The sequence below is a fragment of the Crocodylus siamensis genome, chromosome 3 (assembly GCF_052110815.1).
Source record: "Crocodylus siamensis isolate JL-2025a chromosome 3, ASM5211081v1, whole genome shotgun sequence".
NCBI classification, from domain to species: Eukaryota; Metazoa; Chordata; order Crocodylia; family Crocodylidae; genus Crocodylus; species Crocodylus siamensis.
Window position 1 is genome coordinate 204,746,260 of NC_143397.1, and position 21,689 is coordinate 204,767,948.

General features: G+C 38.0%; 1 long non-coding RNA gene across 1 annotated transcript in view; it reads right to left on the reverse strand.

Annotated features, from left to right (window-relative positions):
- Positions 1 to 3,785: 3,785 nt before the first annotated feature.
- LOC149869364 (uncharacterized) overlaps positions 3,786 to 21,689 on the reverse strand; it is a 111,282-nt gene continuing 93,378 nt past the window's right edge. The window contains exon 4 of the long non-coding RNA XR_016441459.1: positions 3,786 to 6,539. This is a non-coding gene — a long non-coding RNA (uncharacterized LOC149869364). The remainder of the gene's footprint in view (positions 6,540 to 21,689) is intronic.

The following is a 21,689-nucleotide window of genomic DNA, read 5'->3' on the forward strand; positions in this document are numbered from 1 at the left end:
AGATAAAATGTAAAGGAGCCACCTGCTGATGGAGAAGGAGCTCTAATCTGATAGCCAAGAAGACAGCAGTAGCACTAGGGATAGAAAAGGGAGAGTTCAGCATACTATGAAGAGATGTGAAGTTAGCTACTACAGTGTAAGGAATGAAAAATAGAGGAAGAACAAAGATACATTCTTTAGACACAGTGAAGCATGACATAGATCAAAGCCAAAGCTGTGAAGCTGGTATAAAAAAGCAGTCAAAAGACTTATTTGGCCTCTTCCTTAATTGCCAAACTAATACAGCAATAAAAGATATTACTGCAGAGACCTGAGTAGGATGAGTAGGGATGTACTTCTCCTATGTATGGTCAGAGGGGCATTATCAGTCAGAGCAACAAGCGTTGCTTCTGTGCCACCTTTTAGCCCATAGCCTCAGTGGAGAGGGGCTGCGAATTCTGCCAATTGACAGGTCCTGCTGCAGACTGATATTTACAAGATTCTCAATTATCTTGCTCAAGAGAGAAAGATCAAAGTAGCTCACAAAATCTCTAGCATTAAACTGTGGTTTCTTTAGTACTGATTGGACTGCTCCATTTATCAAAGGACACAGTTGATTATCTCTGATCTTTATTCTCTTTTACTGTACACAAAAGCACAGGATAGCACTGGTCAGTCAGAAATGGTAATTACTAGCATTTTTTCCCTGAGTACTGCCTCGGTAAACAAGTTTAATTCTTGGAAGCAGCTAATTGCGTTTCTGGTCCTACCTTGCAGACCATCCTCTGAAAGCTAGTCACCAGCCCATCATGAACACCATGTATTCTCTGTGGAAAAGAGAGGAAGTGGTATACTGAAAAACTTAGTGCCAGTGAAATTCACACATGGCATTCTAGACCAGCCAGCATCATGCCTGAATTGCCCAATATCTTGGAAGAAGGAGGAAAAATAGACCCCTCTTACTTTATGTGCTACAGCATTGTCTCCAGGCAAGCAAGCGTATGTGTGATAGAGATTAAAATCTTAAAAGAAAAATGCAGTTTCTCTTTTCATTGGGCAGCAAAAACAAAAAAAATACAGTCCTACATACTGAAGCTATAGGTACTTTGGTATGCATCTTCCAAGTAGGTATTTGCTTGGTGAAGTCAACAGCTTTATCAGTTAAGCAAAAATCTGCATTTTATTTAATACTCACCCTAAAAGACGAGTTTACATACATTATTGTGAGAACTGTTTGACAATAGAAAGTTAGGCATGACATAAATTTGATATCCTAAAACTTCAAACTAGTAAAACTTTGAGGTCAAGCAAAGGTAAGATCAGTATAACCCTCTTGAGATTTTTATTGTGTATGATAGGACCACAAATAAACTTTAAGTCCTTTAGCCTCTAACATGTCTGAACTTGACTGAAAGCTAAAGAAAAAGCTTATCTATTGATTTTCACATGTAAGCTAAATGGTAAAATAACCTTGACTCATTAAGGATGTCAGTGCCGTAGATAATTTGGATACCTTTATCACTTGAAAATAATACATATATAACTTTCACAGGCTGAATTATTATTAAATAATTTGCTAAGTTCACTCCTTCATGAATACCCTAGGTATTTTAACATTAATCACACTGTTAAACAGTAGAAAGGAGCAATAGTATTTTTTTATTATTATTTTCAAACTGTGAAGGATGTAATTTCACTTTAAATTGTTAACTTTTTCTGTGATTGCTTATTTGGATTATGCATCATATTATTATTCTGAATAGCAATATCTGATTCAAAATTTGACAGATAATATGTCTGGTTTTTGCAAGAAGCAGACTTCTTTAAAGTATCCAGAAATGCTTTATGAATGAGTGAATGTCAGTCCTCGCGCATGTGTAGTATAAATATTACCTATCTAGCCTGTCACATCTAGCCTGTGAGGAGACCAAGGTTTTATTTCTAATTGGGTTTTTTATTACTATCAAATAAAATAGCTCCGTTCATAAAAAATGATTAGGGCCATTTCCCTGCAAATGTCGTGTTCTAGGATTGTACCTTTTTCCAGGGAAAGTGTGCCTTCTTTTTTCTTCTTGGGAAACTATTAATCTCTATTTTTCTGCATTTGATTAAATTCTTTTGGCCATGCTTTCTGAGATGTTCATCTTCTAAATGGGGTAGAATAGAGTCAGCGAATATAATAAAGATAGTTCAAACATAAAAAATCTTTGAACAGTTCACAAAACATTAGGCAGCACAGAATAATGGAATAGCAAGTTTCTGCTAAAGAATGTTCTCTTATGTGGAAAATACATGCATTTCACAAATACACGGATTGTGTCTGTTACCGATGACCACCTTCTAAAGAAGTATGCACATTTATAGGTTGATTTACAATTTTTAAAGAAAGATACATTCTAATTCTGGGGAGCTGTTGTGTTTCCCTGTGGGGTCAGGCCAATTCTTAGGATCTAAATATTGCACTGTTAGACAGAAGGGTGTAACATATACAAACACACAAATCATTCACATGCATACACACACACATTACCAGCTCAGGCACATACACATCCAAACCAGCCTAGGCACATGCATACCTATTACCAATTCAAGCACATATAGTATATACCCCAGAAGTTAGACACAGATCACTAATTCATATATCATGCACAATATATATATATACATGCACACACACCACTCACACTAGCAACTCAGATACACGCACATTCAAAATAACTAGTTAGGTTCATGTACACCTATCACCAGTCTAAGCTCATACACACTACACACACCAAATTTAGACAGAATCAGTTACCACTTACCAACACCTGCACATTCAATACACATATGTTGATTACTAATTCATATACCACACACACACACAATGATATCTATATATGTATATATATGTGCATTCACTAATTTAAACACATACCACCCACCTACACATACACACATATGAGTTCCTAAGTTGGGTATTGTGATATGTATGTATGTATGTATGTGCTTGGTGTACTTGGGATACCTGGGGAAAGGTTAAGATAAGAAAGTAGAAGTATAGGGAATGAAAGTTACCAGGGCGGGGATTAGAACCGGTAGACTACAGGGGACTGGGCTGAAGAACTGAGGCTTGAGGGTAACTTTAGGTTAATTGATCTTAATTGATTAAAAGACAACACCCAAAGCCTGCAGAACTGGTAAGCATACTGGCACAGAGTCTGGGACTGGAGCCAGAGCTATGGGGGAGCTGAAAAGGTAGATTGGGAGGGAGGAAAATGGGACTAAGGGAAAGTGTGAGTGTTAAAGAGGGGCTCTAGATGTGGGGAGCTAGAGGATGGCTCCAGGGCAACTAGAGAAGTTTCAGGGAGTGGCAGTAGGTGCTGGAAGCTGGAGAAAGGCTCCAGCTGCTGGAAAAAACTGCAGGACAGCCATGAGGAACTAGGAAGCTATGTGGGGGGGATGACTACAGAAGGTGCCGGGGAAGCCTGAAAAAAGCAGAAAATCACAGGAAAAGCAGCAGGCGGCAGGGCAGCAGGAAAGCAGAGAAAGGCAGCAGAAAGCCACAGGGAAAAGGCAGGGGAGGCGTAGAAAAGGGGAGATGGAATTGGCAGGAGATCAGGAAACTAGCAGAGAGGGTGGGAACTAGAGCTGAGAGAGGGAGAGAGAGAGAATGAGGCTAGAATTTAAGATAAGGGACTGGGATTTAGTAAAACATGACCCCACTCGGGGTTGCAAATGACAGTGATTTTATTGAACAGGGGAGATGGTGACACAATGTCAAATTGGTTCCCTTGCACCCACCCACCCACCCATACATACACAGACACTCACACACAATGGCAGCAGGGGTTAGAGAGGCTTGGTGCAGGGGCTGAAGTCCACTGAAGTCCAGAAGGAGAGAGAGAGACAGAAAGAGAGTCCAAATTGTAGGAGGAGGTGTGCAGGTAATATCTACCTATCCAGGCTCGAAAAGGGTCCTTGTCTGGTAGATGTTGTCCAGAGCAGGGTTGCCAGCAGGGTAGATAGGTGGTGTGGCATGGTGCTAGTCCAGATGGAGAGGGCATCCCACTGGGTCTGTCTTCACTGCCCCTTTTTATAGAGGCAGACCTTGTGTGACCCTAGTGACAGGAGGCATGCCCAGGCAAGGGTCATCCTCTGGTGTACTGAGCACGCGTGTGCTCCATGCAGGGATGTGCAGTTTCGGGTGTCTGTAATGGTGAGAGTTGCTGGTTCTGCAGGGTCTTTTGTCTTTCAAATGCTGGTCTTGCCTCTGTCCTGGGTGAGGTCCATGGTTCCTGGATGAATCAATACAAGGTGATGGCCCAGTCATTACAGGCCATTGAGTAGAGGCCTGCTACCATTGTATTTCAATCATTCCCAATCACACTCATTCATTGGGGAACAAATTTACATGGGAAGGGTACAATGAATCATATTGTTGCAACATGGGATGTCCAGGCAGAGGACAGAAGATGGAGGCTTGACATACAAAATGGAAACTTGACATGACTTTGGTTCACTTACAAACACAGGCCTAAACCATGCAATATCCATATGAAACAATAAAAATCAATACAAAAATGATAATAAGACAATATACAACAGTAAAGTTAATACAAACCTAATAATAGTACAATATAAAACAGTGGATATCCAAAACCAAAAACTTGCTACCAAAATAAAAATGTTTCAAGCTTATCCTACATCTTAGCTTTCTGAAAAAGTCAGAAATGGTTGGGGAAGGGGAGTGAATGCAATAAAAAAAAACCCAAAACCCAAAAAAACCTGGGGGTTTTGCTACACTTGGGCCCCTTGTTTCTCTGTGGAGCCCTGATAGCATTCCAATTTGTGCACTAGGGATCCCCTGCAATTCCAGAAGGGGCATGGAAGTTCCCTCATCATGCTCTCTTTACCTGGGACATCTGGCATGCTAGTGCATAAACTGCAGAGATTTATGTATCAAGGATGGGGGAGATGAAAAAAGGAAACAGGGTTCTACGACCAAATAAATCAGTCAAGGCCCTTTACCCTGAGTGTCCAATGCCTTTGTGATATGGTTCACAGGGTGGTAATTCCGGTATGATGCAACAAATAGGACAAAAAGATTGACTCTCCCACCCACTTCAAAACAGAGCTCTTTTAGATTCAAAATCAATTCAGATGATGTTCAATATATCTTTCTTGCAGGTACTACCTATTAATTGTTGAGGGTTTTCAAAATAAGTGAACTTAAGCTTATTGCATCTCAATATCCTTAAATAACCCACCAGAAGATGACTGAGAAGGACTATCTGGACTGCTTTTCTAACTCATTGAGGGAGAAGATGCTTACACAACTGGTCTATTCTGTTGTAGAGGGGAAGGAGAGGCTGGGGAAAGAAGGCACAACTGTTGGCCTTGGGAAGTGCAGCATGTGTGTGATAGGCACAGTTGCTGAAAGGTAAAAATATTTGATAGTTGCATGCCGTGTGTTAAGTGGGAAGAGTGAGTGTCATCAGGGAAGCATAGGGCATAAATTCAAGAAACACACTAGGATCAATCCTGTTTCTACTAGTTGCCATCTGCAGGTCTATGTTCTTGATCATCTAATTAAGCCGGCTTGTGTTTGCAAGGCTGTGTAGAAAGCTGTTTAAAAGAGTGATGATTTTTAATCTCTAAAATGCCACTGGATCTCTTTTTGTAATTTCTTTGCGTAAGATGAAGGTTAGTATTTTGGTAAGGATGTCCTAGTGAGTGCTTAGAGTTTTTCATTATATAGAAGGAGTAGTTGGTGAGTAATCCAGGACTGGTTTGAATAAGTGAAAAGGTCTCATTTTTTCCCAAAAGAATCACATTGGCTATAAGCCCAAAAGAAGGATCAGCACATCTAAAAAAAAATGGTTAAAGTAGCTGCATTTGGTAAAAATGAAAAACTTTGAATCTTACTTCCTCAGGATTTTCTACTGAAGAAAAACATAAGGAGTATCTACGAGCACAGCTGAGATAGGATCTTCCTGAGTATTGACAGACACCATAAAATAGGGCTGAAAGTTTAATGTTTTGAAGTTATATTATGTTCTTAGAATAAGCATTATTGAAGAATGATACAAAGTACTCTAGGGAAATTAGCTAGATGGGGTAAACACTCACTGAAGTTCCAGCTTTGCATAAAGTGTGTCTTTTTGGGCCATTCCTAGATCAAGCGGAACATGAATGTTAGCGGCACCTGAAACCCCTGCCTAAGAAAGTGTGTGTCTGTTATTTACATACCCCCTAAAATATTTAATGTTAGCAGGCAACACTCTCTGAAAGAAAGAACAGTAGCAATAACCTTGCTGGTAAAAGGGGATGGAGTTGCAAAATGACAAGGAAAAAATATGTGCCAATTTTGGAGGTAAACAATTTAAACAATGTAAGTAAACAAGTTAAAATACCAGAAAAGTAGTGATGATACCACACCAACTGAATTCCCTACTGGAAATGATGAGGATGAATTTATGCTTTAGACCATTATACGAGATACTGCTCTTCACAAAAGTCTCTGCTCATCAGAGATAATGACAAGACTGTCAGGCTTCTTTCCCGTAGTTATGTCCTTCCTGAATACAGCAAGACAAGGGAGGAGGAGACAAGATGGTATTTAGTCCATGCAGGCCAGGCTGATGCAAATAAAACACTAGTTAAAAGAAAGGGGGGTATGTAAACATGAGAGTGTTTGAGTTTTAAAGAGGTAATTCCTGAAAATCTACAAAAATTTGTGCCTTTGGTCCCAGTATAAAAGTATAGTGAGTATGTGATAATTATACTTACGTAAAAATAAGTCTACTCAGTTCCTATATAGTGGCAGGTAGGGCCCAAAATTCAGAGATTCACTCTAAAATATTTGAGCTTTTCCACCTAGGGGAATCCTTACGATCTCTGGTTTTGCCTTTGCAAGGTGAAGTTTCTTTTCTACCTGGGAGAGATCTTGCCACCCTTGATTTCTCCTTTGCCTGATGATGAAGGGCGGGTAAGCCCCAAAGCTTTCAAAGAAAAGAAAATTGTGACTATTTAGTTGGTCTAATAAAAGATATGACCTCTACCCCAAGAGTTTTGTCTATCTATGCCCTTAGACCAACACAGCTACAACCAATAACCCTGATCAGAGTCTCATAAATACGACAAATCCAAGAACAAAGTGGAATTCAAGCAGAATATTTTTAATGGTCTGTTTACTAATGCTAAGTGCCATCGTGATAAGGAATATCAGTTACTTGTGTATGGGAAGAAATATGATATGACTGGTTTCTACTGAAGCTTAGTGAAAGTTATTTAACTAGAATCAATTGTTTAAACTTGTTCCTTATGATAGAATGGGAGATGAGGGGGGGAAAACAGGGAATAGTACTTTACGTCAAAGGTACTGTTTCCTATAGATGAGTCAGCCTCACAAGATTTCAAGTACTAGTAGCTTAAATTCTCACACAATGTACTGATGGGCATCTGTAACAGAGCACCTAATCACACAAAAGAACTGATCCTTAAATATCTGTCTATAACATGTAGGAAGAAAAAGTATGTAATCATGGGTGACTTTGGGCTGGGAGACAACTAATGCAGCCAGCAGCGAAACTACCGTGATGTTTCACGAAACAATAGATAACTTCTTAGCACAAGTCATATACCCAACACAATCCTTATTCTGATGGCTGAAGAAGAGTTAATTGCAAAATTATGAGTTGCTTGATACTAGCAATCACAATCTGGTTACATTTACCTTGTGCAAACAAGATATAGTATAAACCAATATTTAATATAGTCATATGTCAATTGTCATGTGAAATATCAGTGAAAATTAAGGGCTGTTGGATATCCTGCTACAGTGTGGGCCAAGCTTTATGGTAGGTGTATCACAAATTAGCACTGCACCTTTCCTGAGCACCACTCCAATCCTCTTTTCTTGCCTGATCTGCTGCTCTGCTTTCTGCTCCACCCTCCCATGCTCCCTGCCCAGTCTGTTACTTTGCTTTCTGTTATTGTGCTCCCTGATCCCTCCCCAATCTGCTGTGTGCCACACACACAGGTTGTTCATGCCGTTTGTGGCAACCATACCACAGTTGGTCACCCTATCCTACTAAGTGCCGAAACCCCAAAATTCCAGAGGCCTGGAAATATTTATGGTGGGCAAGAAGCCATCTTAGTTCAAAGGAGGTATCTAAGCTATGGTAAAATATGAGTGTGTGTATGTTAAGTGTAAGTGTACAAGGGAAAGTAAAGTGGGTAAGAATAAGCTAAAGGAATCAGTGTCATGTCAATGGCCAATTGAGGTAAATAAAATAAGGTTACTTAAAAACATATTGGTAACAAGAAAACCATGGATCAGATGTAAGTCCATAACTACATGTGGATGGCAAAATTCAAAATAATGTAGAAGAGGCAAAAATGTCTAATATCTATTTATGTTCTATATTTAGAACAAAGAAAGAGAATGTTTCTATCTATATGATATTACTAGAATAGAAAGTTTATTATCTGTAACAAAGGACCTGCTGAATATTAAATATTTGAAAATATTTAAATATGTTCAGATCATCTGGTCTAGATAATTTTTACCTAAGAGTCTTAAATGAATTAGCTGAGGAGCTCTCTGAACCATTAATATTAAGATTTAACACAACTTGGAAAAAATGGAAAAATTCCAAAAGGTTAGAGAACTACAACTGTTATTTGAATGCTTAAATAGGATAAAAGAATTAGCCCAGAAAACTACTGATAGTTAACCCAGGGGTCAACCATGTGGCCAGAGTGCCAAAAACTCCCCAACCTCGAGCCACACCTCAGATTGACATGCCAGAGGCAGATGGCAGGAGAGCCATGAGGGGCCCAATCCTCACTGCTGGTACAGGTTGCATAGGCACCTCCAGGAAGATCATAGGGAAGGGGCCAGGGCTGCACTGCCCTGGCCCCTTCCCCAGTGTGCACCCCAAGGCAAGCATCCAGCCACCACTACCATGGAGCTCATGCCAGGGCTCCAGACCCTAGTGCCCAGAGCCTGGGCCAGCTTTCGCAGGAAGCTGGGAAGCTGAAAACAGCTGCACTGGGCTCCAGAAGCCTGGGTGGGCTCCGTGGTGGTGGTGGTGGTTGCATGCATACCACAGGAAGCATGGCCAAGAAGGGGCTTGGGGCAGCACTACCCAAGTCTCTCACTTGCTGTATGCCCTAAGGCACACATGAAGCTGTCACTGCCACCACAAAGCCTGACCAGGGCTCTGGAGCCCAGTACAGCTGTTTACAGCCTCCTGAATGCCTGCCACAGCCAGCCTGGGCTCTGGGCAGCTGCTGCCTGCCATGAAGCCTAGGCTTCTTGCAGCCTCCCTGGGCCAGCTCTGGCTTGCCAAGTAAAATGACCTCATGGGCTATGCCGTGGCACACATGCCAGAGGTTGCTGACCCCTTTGTTAACCTGATTTTAATCTCAGATCACATAATGGAAAACTTAATTTGGAACTCTATCAATAAAGGACTGGAGGCTAAAAAATATAAGTCAAGTCAGACAATGTGATTTCATGGAAAACCAATCTTGTCAAACAAATTGCTAGGGGTTTTTTATTCTCTCCTTGAATTGACAGGATTACGCGACTGGCAGTTGTGTTGATATAGCATACTTGGGCTTGTCCAGAACATTTGACAAATAATAACATGTTAATTAAAAAGCTTGCATTGTGGAGCATTAACAAGGCACACATTAGGCCAATTAAAAATGGGCTCACAATTACATAGCACAATGATCTTAACTGTAAGATATCAGTGAATGGAGTGCTGCTTATAGTAGGAGTCATCAGAACAATGCTTCTTGGTCCAGTATTATTATTCACTAATTTTATCATAGAACTAGATAAAAGCACTCAGTCTTTCCTAAGACAGCTGGCCCATGACACAGAGATTGAGGGTTCAGTAAACAATATGAACAGGCTGCTTTTTTAGGCTACGCATACAAGTTACACATAAACCAGCTTTAAGTGATAAGAAACTGGTTTAAACCTGTAACAGAACAGAAGCGCAGTGCACATAAACCTATTTCAAAATGACTGAAACTGGTTTAAGATAAACCTGGTTGAATGTAACATCAGACTTAACTGATTTGGGTCAAACCAGTTTATGAAACTTCTGTCCCAGACCGCTTCCTGGTTCAAGTTACATCATAGTCTCCCAACATCCCAGCATTTTGCAGCCCTGGGCTGCCCTCTGCTGACAAGGGGAGAGGTGGGGCAAGCTCAGCTGGGGATACAGCCCAGTCTACAGGTGGGGACTGCCCCCCATCCCTCCACAGGCAAACCCTGGCTGAGGTCTGGGATCCTTTCCCCTGCTCAAACTTACTGCTGGCCACAACTGTGGACTGCAAATCCCAGAAGCAGAAAAAGAAAGTGATGGGCAACCCTGCAGAGTCTTGCTGCTGTAATTCTGGACTGCAAATCCCAGAGACCTTGGGGCCAGCAGGAAGAGGAAGTGAACACAGCCAGAGAGCCATGCTCTAGTGCCCCCTGGTTTCTGGCCTGAGCCACTGCAGGCATGTGGCTGCATTTCCTGAATCAAAGGTAAATACGTCTATTCACTTCTGTTTTAATTTAACCTGTGCAGTTTAGACTAACCTGCAAAGACTGAATCAATTCAGCCTCAAGCTTTTTGACTGTCTGTACCTAGCCTTAGCTTCACATGAATTGCCTGGTTACATGGTATGAATAAAGGGTATGAATATAATACAACTAAATATGATATAGTACATCTGGGAGTGAAGAATTTATTCCTACAAGATGAGAAATCCTGCCTTGGAAGGCAGTGTTTCTGTAAAGGCATTTAGGGGTCATCATTGATTTTGGATTCAACATGACCCTTCAGTGTAGAGTTCTGGCACAAAAACATTGGATGACTAAAAAGGCAAATGTCAATAGTAGTAAAGTGATCTTGATTCTCTACATGGCATTGGTAAAACTATTATAAGAGTACCATATTCAGTTTTGGTATCCATGCTTCAAGGATGGGGAAATGACAAAGGAAGCTCATAAAAATGATCCAGAGACTGAAACACAAATATTATTATGCACGGCTTAAGGAGTTCAACTTATTCATCAAAGAGAAGGCTGAGGGGAAAGCTAATCCTTTGACATAGTTTCCTATAGAACAGTTCACTAGGAAAGTGGGGGACTCACCATCACTTGGAGCCTTTAAGACAAAATTAGCCTTTTTTAACAGCTATCCTTTGATTCAGGTTTTAAAAGAGATTCTTCAGCATGGGCATGTGCGTATCAGGGTGTCACGCTAGAAGGGTATGGTGGTCCCTTTTCACTTTGGAAACTAGGGGTTTGAATCTCACTGTTCATTCCCTGAATATGCTCATACACATACAAATCCACAATAAGATAATTATTATAATCATATCTCATGCTTCAGGGCTTCAGCCAATTGTTTCTAAGGGCATGAAGGAATTTTTTTCCCAAAGCATAATTTAACTTTTGAGGTTTCTTGGGTTTGGTTTTTTTGTTTGTTTGAGTAGTAGGGACTTGTGTGCTGACTCCTCTTCAGGGCCTGGTGGGTGTTTTGTTCTCACATGTCAGGGTCAGACTGATCAGGAGAGTTAGTGTTGTCCAAGTTGTAAGGCATGATTTAACTTTCTTTTGCAGCATGGGATATGGTTTACCTGCTGGGACCAATTGGACATATCTTACCTAGTTAGTTCTCTGCCATTGTGAATGCTGGGCATTGATGGCTCCATGGTCTTGCCTATTCTGTGCCTGTGACATATGCTTTAGTTTTTTGAGGACTCAAATGTTTCGTGTAACTAAAGCTTTTGAGTTTGTTATGCCGAATTTGGGTGATACTTAAAGGTTTGTGGTATACAGAAGGTCAGGCTAGATGATCTTATGATCCCTGCTGTCTTTAATTCTGGAATAACTGTTAAAAAGGGGAGCTATTTCAGATGATTTGAGCTATCTATTCTTGCTAATTTCTTAGCTGTATGTACCCCAGCATATGTCAGTGAAAGACTTACCTAGAAAGTGAATTAGCCTGAGAGGTAAACTTGTCTTTGGAAATGTATTTGTGCAAGACTTCTCCATTGCTGTTTTCCAATAATCCATTTGATTTAATATGCATGAGGGGGTCGCCTAACGTTGGACAACAAAGTTCATTGAGTTAATCCTTTTCTGTTGAATAAATGAACATCTCCATGGACCTGATGTATCTTCCAAATCTCTTGGTTTCCCACAGTCCATTCCAGGAGTGCCTTGTGGATTCCATCAAAAAGATCCACTTTCTCAAACAAAACCAGAATTTTCTGTATAACTCATAGATACTCCGTCTTAATAGAATCTTCAAGATCTCCAGGCTCATATTTCCTGTCAAGCTGATAGATTTTAAGATTTCATATGGGTTTCCCCATTCTGAGGATTCTTGTGTATCTGTTTAGATACCAGTTGAAGCAGAGGATTAATTCTCTTGCAGAATGCTGTCTCATTTCACGTTTTTAAACCTCCCCCTTTCTTTAACCTTGCAGTGGGCTTCTTGCTGAGTTGTTGCACCCTAAAGTGGCTATCTGGAAATCTCACAACCAGTATAGCTGTGATCAGTTGCAGTAAGATTTCATGAAATCTCTCCTACAAAAAATAGCTGAACTCGTAAGATTTTAGCCAACATTTAAACCATAACTGTAAATAGTTTGTGTTATGACTCAGAACTAAAATCACTGGCAGGATTTAAGTGCTCTGAATCTGAATTCCTCTTTCCAGAGAAGGGAAAGAGAAAGAACTTGAGTGTGTGTTTGTGATCTCAATGTTAGTTGGTATAGTTATGTATAATTCATGATTATGCTATATCTCCTCAAAAAAATACAGATGTGCTTACACTCTACCTCTTATAGATTTATGTATGTATGTACAGTATACTGTGTATTTATATATGAATATATGGCACTGTGACACTTAATAGTTCTTACACTGAGAGGTCAGTATTGTTTGGGAAGGAGGAGGTTAAGGTATAATCTCTATTTTTCCCCTCTGCAAACCCTTGCCGAAAGAGAGATTGATAATATAATGGTATTTCTTTGTGAATCAAAGGAATATGTCTGTACCTGTTGAAAATCAAATGCTTTTGTTCAAAGAAATAAAAAGATACGTGGCAGAGTACAGTTCTTTTATGTAGAGTATAATTTGGGAACAGAAGAGGCTCAAATACTACAACATTTTCTTTATTTACCTGTAAATTACATTTTGTATTTCACGTTCCTATTGTTTAACACTATGAACAATTTGCATTTCTTGACTTTGTTCCTTTACTTCATGCTAAAATACCAAATGCTTTAAAAATGAATTTGGAAAGAACATAGTGTTTTCATGGTTATCTGTTCCATTATCATATAGGACATCCTATGTATCACTGCACGCTATATAGTGCTGTTCCAATTAATGCAATCATTCTGTAACCTGGCCTTTCATAGCAATAATACTGGCTTTCAAGTAGTCTGTCTCCTGTTTTCTTTTGTATAAAACTTTTCACTGCAAATCTCAGCATGGTTTCAAAACTGCATCTGTCATCTTCTTTATTTTATCACGCAACCTTGAAATGAGAAGTTAATTTCAATCACAAACTTGACCTTTAATGCTGTTGAGTCTTATCTTTCCTCATACTTTTTCTTTAACCTTCGAAGACACAAAAGGCATCTAAAACCCATACGGAGCGTTAAATCCTAAATATTTTCTAAGCAGCTATGATCTACTTGCCACATTAGAGTTGTAAATTAAGGTCTCATGTGTTGCAGAAACCAGCCTTCCATATCACAGTTTTCTTCCCTGAATGAGGCAAGAGTCAGTCAGTAAATATATGTGGTCAACCTCAGATTTGCCTCACTGGGAGTTCACATGTATTTTTAACTGCCTTCAATTGTTAATGTATTCCTCAAATGAGATGCATCACCTTGAAGAATGACTTTTTGCCCTCTGGGAATACGCCAAACAAGTATTTCATTCACTATGATAATCAGTTCTACCTCCAGCAACATATGAAACCTAAATTTAATAGGCACTAGTGATTAGTTTTTAAGACACAGAGTCATCACTGTCCGCTGTAACAATAATAATAATAACAATAATAATAATATGGAAAAAAGCATTGCATTTGCTTTTAGGAATCATTAATAAAACCAATAGAATTATCAACATTTTGAATAAGGGTAAAAATATTGTATCTTCTCATTAGAAAAATAAAAATGATAGCAGCATTTCTCTTTTGATCTGGGATTTTTTTTTTTTTTGAGGGGGGTGGAGGTATAAATAAAAGCTCTTTTAAGTTTTCCCCCCTAAACCAATTGTCTATTATGAAGAAGAAAGGGCTTTAAAACATTTTTTTAAGTAGCCTTTAATTATGCTTTAAGATTGACAATAGGGAGAGCCAGAGAAATACAGAGAAAATTAAGCCCTATGCAATGATCCCAGTGTCAAAATTAGCTAGGAGCTTTCTGAAGTTAAACTTTTATTGAAAGCAAAGACAATAGTATACGACATTATGGAAAATAAAAAATCAGCCCTTAAATCAGCAGCTTAGGTCATGGACAGTAAATGATACAGTGGTTCCACTTTCTTGGAACTGAGAAGCAGAAGAAAATGAAGAAAGATGCTACTGACAGGGTGAGGATGATGGGAGCAGGCTAGCATTATGAATGATATGTTAAGTGATTGGCTCAGATGGAATCATGGGATTGCTGCCTTTTGCAGATGCTGATTTTCATCTATATTGTTTGCCTGTTTCTCAGAAAGGCCTAACATATGCAGAATATGTGTGCATGCGCATGAGCAATATATACAACCATAGGCAGATATTTGCATTATACATTAAACGGTATATATTCATATATGCTCAGAAGTCACCTTATGCCTCTTAATGTCCTTATAACTTATTTGTATAACTAATCAACATAGTTTACTATGACATAAACCAATAAACCATTATTATGAGAATTAGTATCCTCCTGCTCCCTTTATTCTGAGTGTAGTGTTTTGTTTGTTTGTTAAGAGCAATAGATGAGAAAAGATGGTTTTGCTAATTACTAATTCAGAAAGGTATATTCCAGTGTAAAAATCCAGATAACAATATGTTTTATAATAGCCAGATTAATACTGAGTATCTGTTACATTCTTCTTTGATGTCCTTTAAGCTGCATACCATGCATTCTCTGTTTTCCAACTATCAGGCATTACTGGGTTCATTTAGTCTGCCTGCTTCTTTGTGCAGATAAACAGAAAGTCAGATAAAATGATGCTTTACACTGATGAGATATATCAGAAACACATGCATACAATTAAATGTAATACTAATATTGAAGGGTTGTTTTACCAAGATTATCCTCAGCAGCATGTTTAAATTGTAAACAATGACTAACTTCAAACTTCATCTCTGAATGTTAACTCTTTAGTACCTTGTTTACTTAGAACCTGTTTCTGTATTCCTTGAACATTCAAGACTTCTGAATGAAGAAAATGCAAGCTTTTAGTGGATAAGAATAAATGATTTGCCCCCATATTAGTGTGCAAATTAAAGCTTTTTTATTTTTTTAAACTTCTGGTATGTAGTAAATCAAGCCTACAGTAATGGAATTATTTATTAAAATAATATTACTGTTGTAAAAAAATAACACATAGTTTAGAGAACAGCTTTTTCAGTCAAAAGTGATATGTATATAATCTAAACTCTAATTTAGGCATTTTAATTTAAAATGTAATAATTTAATACAGCAGATACCTAACATGGATACCTATGAACATCAAGGTGAGATATGAAATAGTGTGTATCTTGGTTACAGTGTATGAAAAGACTGCATTAAATTAACTATTCAATTTAAAGTTACTTCATTTAAAACTTCCAGATCAGGTCAGTGTTTATGTAACGAATTTTTTGCTGCAATGCTATCTTTCCACTGAACATCTACCGATTGCTTGTGGGGAAAAATAATGAATTCCTTTTTCAGAGCAATAAATATTGATAATTAAACTAATGAAGTAATTTTTTTTAAATTGGACATAGAATTGACCCAGGTGCTCATTATTAAAACTTTTAAATATATTTTTGCAGAATGAGAAAATGAACATCAGTGAACCAATATAATTAGCATGCCTTCTAAATAGATGATATAGTTATATACTTGTTAGTATTAGGGGAACCTACAAATTTCATTTACCAAGATACAGCCCAGCAGGCATTTTCTAGTGAAAAGGGCGCCTGTGAATCCCCAGTATACCACTCAGATCACCCCCTGAGGGGAAACGCAACTTGCATTCAAATCAAACGTTTTCCTATCAAATGCTCTACTAATGGCTTTCCTATGAGACCCAAGCCTGTCAGTCACCTACTACCTATTTAGACATGTTAAAACAGAATTTGTTGTTTATTTGTATTTCATTGAAGTGAGTCTGTTTTCTCATCTTGAATTTGTATCCAAACCCCAGGTTGTCAATACTACTTAGCAAGATCTTCTGTTTGTTGTGTTTTTCTCTGCATGTAATCCAGGGGAAAAAAATGGTGTCATTCATTCCATTTGCAACCCCTATTATAAATGGGTAAGTGGTATATTAACTAATTTTGTAAAGTAAATAATGTTAATGGCAAAGGCTCAGAAAAATATTGTTCTTGAAACCTGTTTTAGGAAATCTAAAGATGCTATAGCTAAGTTTCTCGAAAACAGAAAAAATGACCAATGTTTGGAAGGAAAAAGGAAAAAGAAGGCCTCTGCTTTAAGATTTCTGTCTATATTACAGTAGGAATAATTTTTTAGCTGAAACGACACTGACTTGTCAAGTAGATATTCTATCACATTGTGATTTCCTGTGAAAATTATTTAAATGCATTCTGTTAGCAACCTCTAAGTTAGTTTACTTGTGCTTAAACTAAATCTGTGCATTAAACATTCCATAAAAACAAGAACTAAGTGTTATGTTTGATATGCACTTCAAAAGCCTAAAAGGCCAAAGAAAGCCCTTCCTTAATTATTGAAGAAGTGTCTGTAAAGGAAACATGAGCAAATAGCATTCATGCTTTCATCCCCAGTAACCTTTTATTGTCCTTTTCTTCAGATGGCCAAGTCAGTATATTTAATAAAGGGAGCAGCAACCATCAAAGAAGGCAGGGGTCTAATAAATGGTCCTGATTAAAGGCCCTGACAGGGTATGAACTTTGCATAAATTTTCTTATGGTGTCAGGCTAGGATACTGATTGAAAACCCATTAACATAATCACACATTTAGAGGAAATGCTGTAATGTATCAAAAACATTTCCCTTAGTGTAATAATTTTAAGGACATTAAAATGCAAATGATAATAAGGAGCTGTGTTTTAGTGATGTTCTGAAAGCCTGATTATTCAAATATTTAGTATGAAATATGGAAGCTCCTTTAACTAATGCATCTACATGATTTCAAAGATTTAATCTATATTTGTACTTGAAAGAATTTTATACCACTACTGAATATTTTCTGTTAATTTTAGACTTGCAAAATCCAGCAAGAAATTTAATTTAAATAGTAGTGCTAAGTATTCAGACCTTTTAACCCATTATGTTGTTAAAAAATTAACAATTTGCGTTGAAACCACCCCGCTAGCTATGCTATATCTGTATAAAATTTAAAAACTGGTTTGAAGAATTCTCTGAATCCTTTTTTTCCCTGCTTCTGTTAAAATATGTGTATAAAACAGATCTGCTGTTGAATCACAGCAGTGATATTCTTTAATGCTAATTTTTTAACAATAAAAGAAACACTATCCTCCTGCACACAAATAGCCATAATTATGTAAAGAATGACTGCTTCAGACTGATGACTTTCAATATGCTTGAGTCTAGCATACTGGTATAAGAGGCCAGAAAGGTCAACAGTAATTCATAACTGCTATAAAATTGTGTAGCATCCCAGGGCTTCTAGAGGATGCTGACATTATCATGCTTCTTCTGCTGGTTTGTATATGTAAATTTGTGATAGGAAGTGCACTGCTTTTGCCGTATCGCATGCAGAGCATCAATCAGGCAGTAGAATACATCAGAGTATTTTCATTATGCCTAGTTATTTACTGCATCAGAAGAAATTACCCTGGCAAGCCAAGCGGCCTTCTCTGGGTAGCATGATATGACCAACCAGGTTTCAGCTCAGGAGTCTTGTAAACATTACAGGATTAATCTCGCAATCACAATCATCAATCTTTCCTAGTCCTGCCTGGGTGCAACTGCAGAGATTGGTAACCAGGCAATGTAGATTTAAATTTAACCCTGAACATCAGGAGCTATATGTCAGATCCCTGTGCCGTATTACAAAACACCTATATTTTTACTTCAGCTTTAGTATAAAAATGATGAAAACATAACATTTTTGCACTTCAAATTCATGTCTAATTTTTCAGTCTCATTTTTGATTCCTTGCTGGGAAATGAGAAATATACATTTCAAAATATCAAACTCTAATGTTGAAATGATGAACTGTAACTTTACAAAGAGAATGATTCCTAGATATAATGTGTGTGCCCGAGACAACTGACAAAGCAGTAAAATATTGGGTGTGAATTCAGACTCAGGACCAGACTGAGGCCCCTTGGCACTAAGCCACTAGAGGTTAGGGCATAGTGGGGGTAATGTACTTAGCCTCTAACAAATGGAGCATTAAATACATCATGCTGACTCATAGGTGGCACTGGCATTGATTACTGAAACTACTACTTGCTTGCCCTCATGCCAAAAGCGGGGGGGGCGGGAGGAGGTTCTGGCATCTGTACCTGTTCTACATAAAAAGGAGAAGGAAAGATTTCCCTGAGAAATGCAAAATGTCTGTATGACTGTTTCATCATATGTTTAACTATGAACAGTCTATAACCTGTCCTCACTATTGAGATACTACAAAAGAAAGCAAGCATTTATTTTTGAACGTCAGGTGAAAATAGAAGTGATAACAGTCATTTTTCAATAGTCAAGAAGCAATAAATATATAATGAGCAAATCATGTATAGAAACTATGTGACAATTTAATTTGAACTGTGATCTTTGTTTTTTCCTCCTGTCCAAAACACTTTTTGTAGAATATATCCTATATATTTCTTTTCCACCATCTATCTTGTGTTGCTTTCTCCTTTCTGTAAAAAGCCAGTATAGACAGTTTAAAAAGCATTGGTTTTACAAAAATACCCATTTCTATGATTTTGTTTCTTTATTTTATTTAATCAGAAGAATAGACACCTTTCTGACCTATAGGAATGCATGTACCCTCTCAATGATAAGTTCCTAGTCCATAATAGTGCTGCCCACTATATTCTAAATAATGGGTGTATAATACACAATATTAACATATAGGGAAAAATACGACAAGGTGTTTACTGATGTAAATGGCCATATCTGTATAGACCTCGGAGGTGCTGACCTGATTTACATCTGCTGAAGATCTAGTTCAGAGTGTGCAAAAATATATTATTTTGATCACAGGAATTCTTTCTCATTAGGGTATGTGGTGAATGAATACTTGAAGGAGGAGTTTAAGAGAAATAAGGCCAAGCCCCTCTCCACAAGCCCATCTATGATGTAGGGTATGGAAGCCTTTCTTACCCAGAAGTTCCTTACAGTGAGCAATTATAGGGATTCAAACCTTTGATCAGATATCAATACCTGCTGCCATTTCTGTTAGCTTTGTGGGTTTTATGCAAAGAAAAGGAGGTTCCATTTTCCTTGTCATATTTATTATTTAAAATTAACTTAAAGTTAAAACAGCTTTTGTTGAAGTCTATTTTTAATTTCAGTTACAACCTTTTACAAAATCCAGAATGTCTCCACAAACTCATATTCTGCCTACTGCTCAGAATCTGTCATCCTGTAATCTCTTGCCTTGAATTCAAATATTTGAATTTACTGTTAGGACCCGGCATGATCCAGCGCCAGCCTTCTTAGTTTTCAGTTTTTTGGTGGAAGTTTAGGACACTTCGAATCTGACTTAAGTTGTTATATAGTCTCTCACTGTGGTATGTAAGAGCTCAGCGCCTCCAAGATTGGGTTCTTTTTTTGTAAGCTATTTAAATTATAAGGTCTTTGAGGAAAGCACTCTGTCTTCATACCTGTCTAAACAGCCTAGTCTACTGTTTGCACTATATAAATAAATTGTAATAATATATGGGTACATTTCCCAGTGAATGAAAAAGTGTAATTCTTTTTTTAACCTATTATCATCTTAATCATACTCAGATTTTCTTGTGTTAAATTTAATTAGTGAAACTAGTGAATATTAGCTGCAGTTATTGTCTAGCAATTGAAACAAAATAGAAACCCTCACTGCACTAGGCCTAGGTATCGGCAGAGCCTGTCAATGCAAAACGACACCAGTTCACATGAATCTGTCAGTGGAAGCAGAGCTAAAGCCAGGCGGTGAATAGAACTCCCGACCCCAATAACAACCAGCAGCTTAAGTTAAAGTAGAAAACTAGCATGAGACAATTTCTTTTATGACCATAGAGTGCTGTTATAAGACCTCATGGCTGTCTTGTCCCTAGACCTCTCATCCTGCCAAGCCAAAATGTAGAAGAAGCCATTTCCACTGATACCTGCAGAAAACTTATAACCGTGTAAGTCTATAGTTTAACAGTTAATACTTCCCATGCCCTCAATTTCAAAATTCTTTACATTGACTCTAAGTAGTTTGCCATAATAGAAGATCAGTTTCAGAATATGTTGATCCTTACAAGAATTTGGTAACTTTGGCTCCAACCACATCCTCTTGTGTAAACACTAAGCCTTTGCCTCTGTGTGTTTAAAAAATGTGTTAACTTAAAAAAATCATAAGCCAAGAAAATAATTTTGATTAGAAGAAGTTATTTATACTGGCATAAAAACCTAGGAATGTGTGTTTATATTAACTTGCATTTTCCTCTAAATATTGCCAAAAATACCAAAGTAAGCTTATGCTACAAGCAACAGAAATATACAGTATATTCTTACAGCTAGGTAAAATATGAATCCTGCAGTCAGGTATATCCTAACAGTGTAAAAAAATGGTGCAACTTTATTTTGTTGTAAATTGTATGGAAAATGTTAGAATTTTTATTTAACTGCTATTTTCTGGTAGCACTTTTGCCTGATCTCTTCTTCTTATCCCGCTCCACATATACTGTTTAAAGAAAATATTCAACATATTAGAAATAACCAAAAGAAGGAACTGAAAGGATGTATATATTAGTAGGCAACTGTTGATCCTTCTGCACCACGGTGTATGCATGAGAGGTCACCCGGACATTTGACACATACATCTAGGCAGTAGTATGGACAAGTAGAGGCTTCTCAGACCTTCAGATCATTGAGACAGCATCCGGAGGCCAGACCGAGTCCAGACATTCAGTGCCTTGATGACTGCACCGCTGTGAATTGAACCTGGGTCTCCCATGTAGTAGGTAAGGAATCTACCACTGAACCTCAACATAAATAAATAATGCTGTGACCTTACTCATCTATTAAGCTTATCTGTATCCCCACTCCGCTCTGCCTAATACTACCTCTTTGCCATGTCTCACTCTTCCCCCACTTTGCTCCTTTTATAGCTCAGCACAAAGCAAGGACCTTAAACTGTAAACTCCTCAGGCAGAGACCCATCTGATATTATTCATTTATAAAGCACATTAGTTATCCAAATAGGTGCTTGTAATGTGCTTATCATGATAATCATCTGAGTGGCCAAAACAAATTAAGCATCTGCATTACATTTCTTTCATATGTGA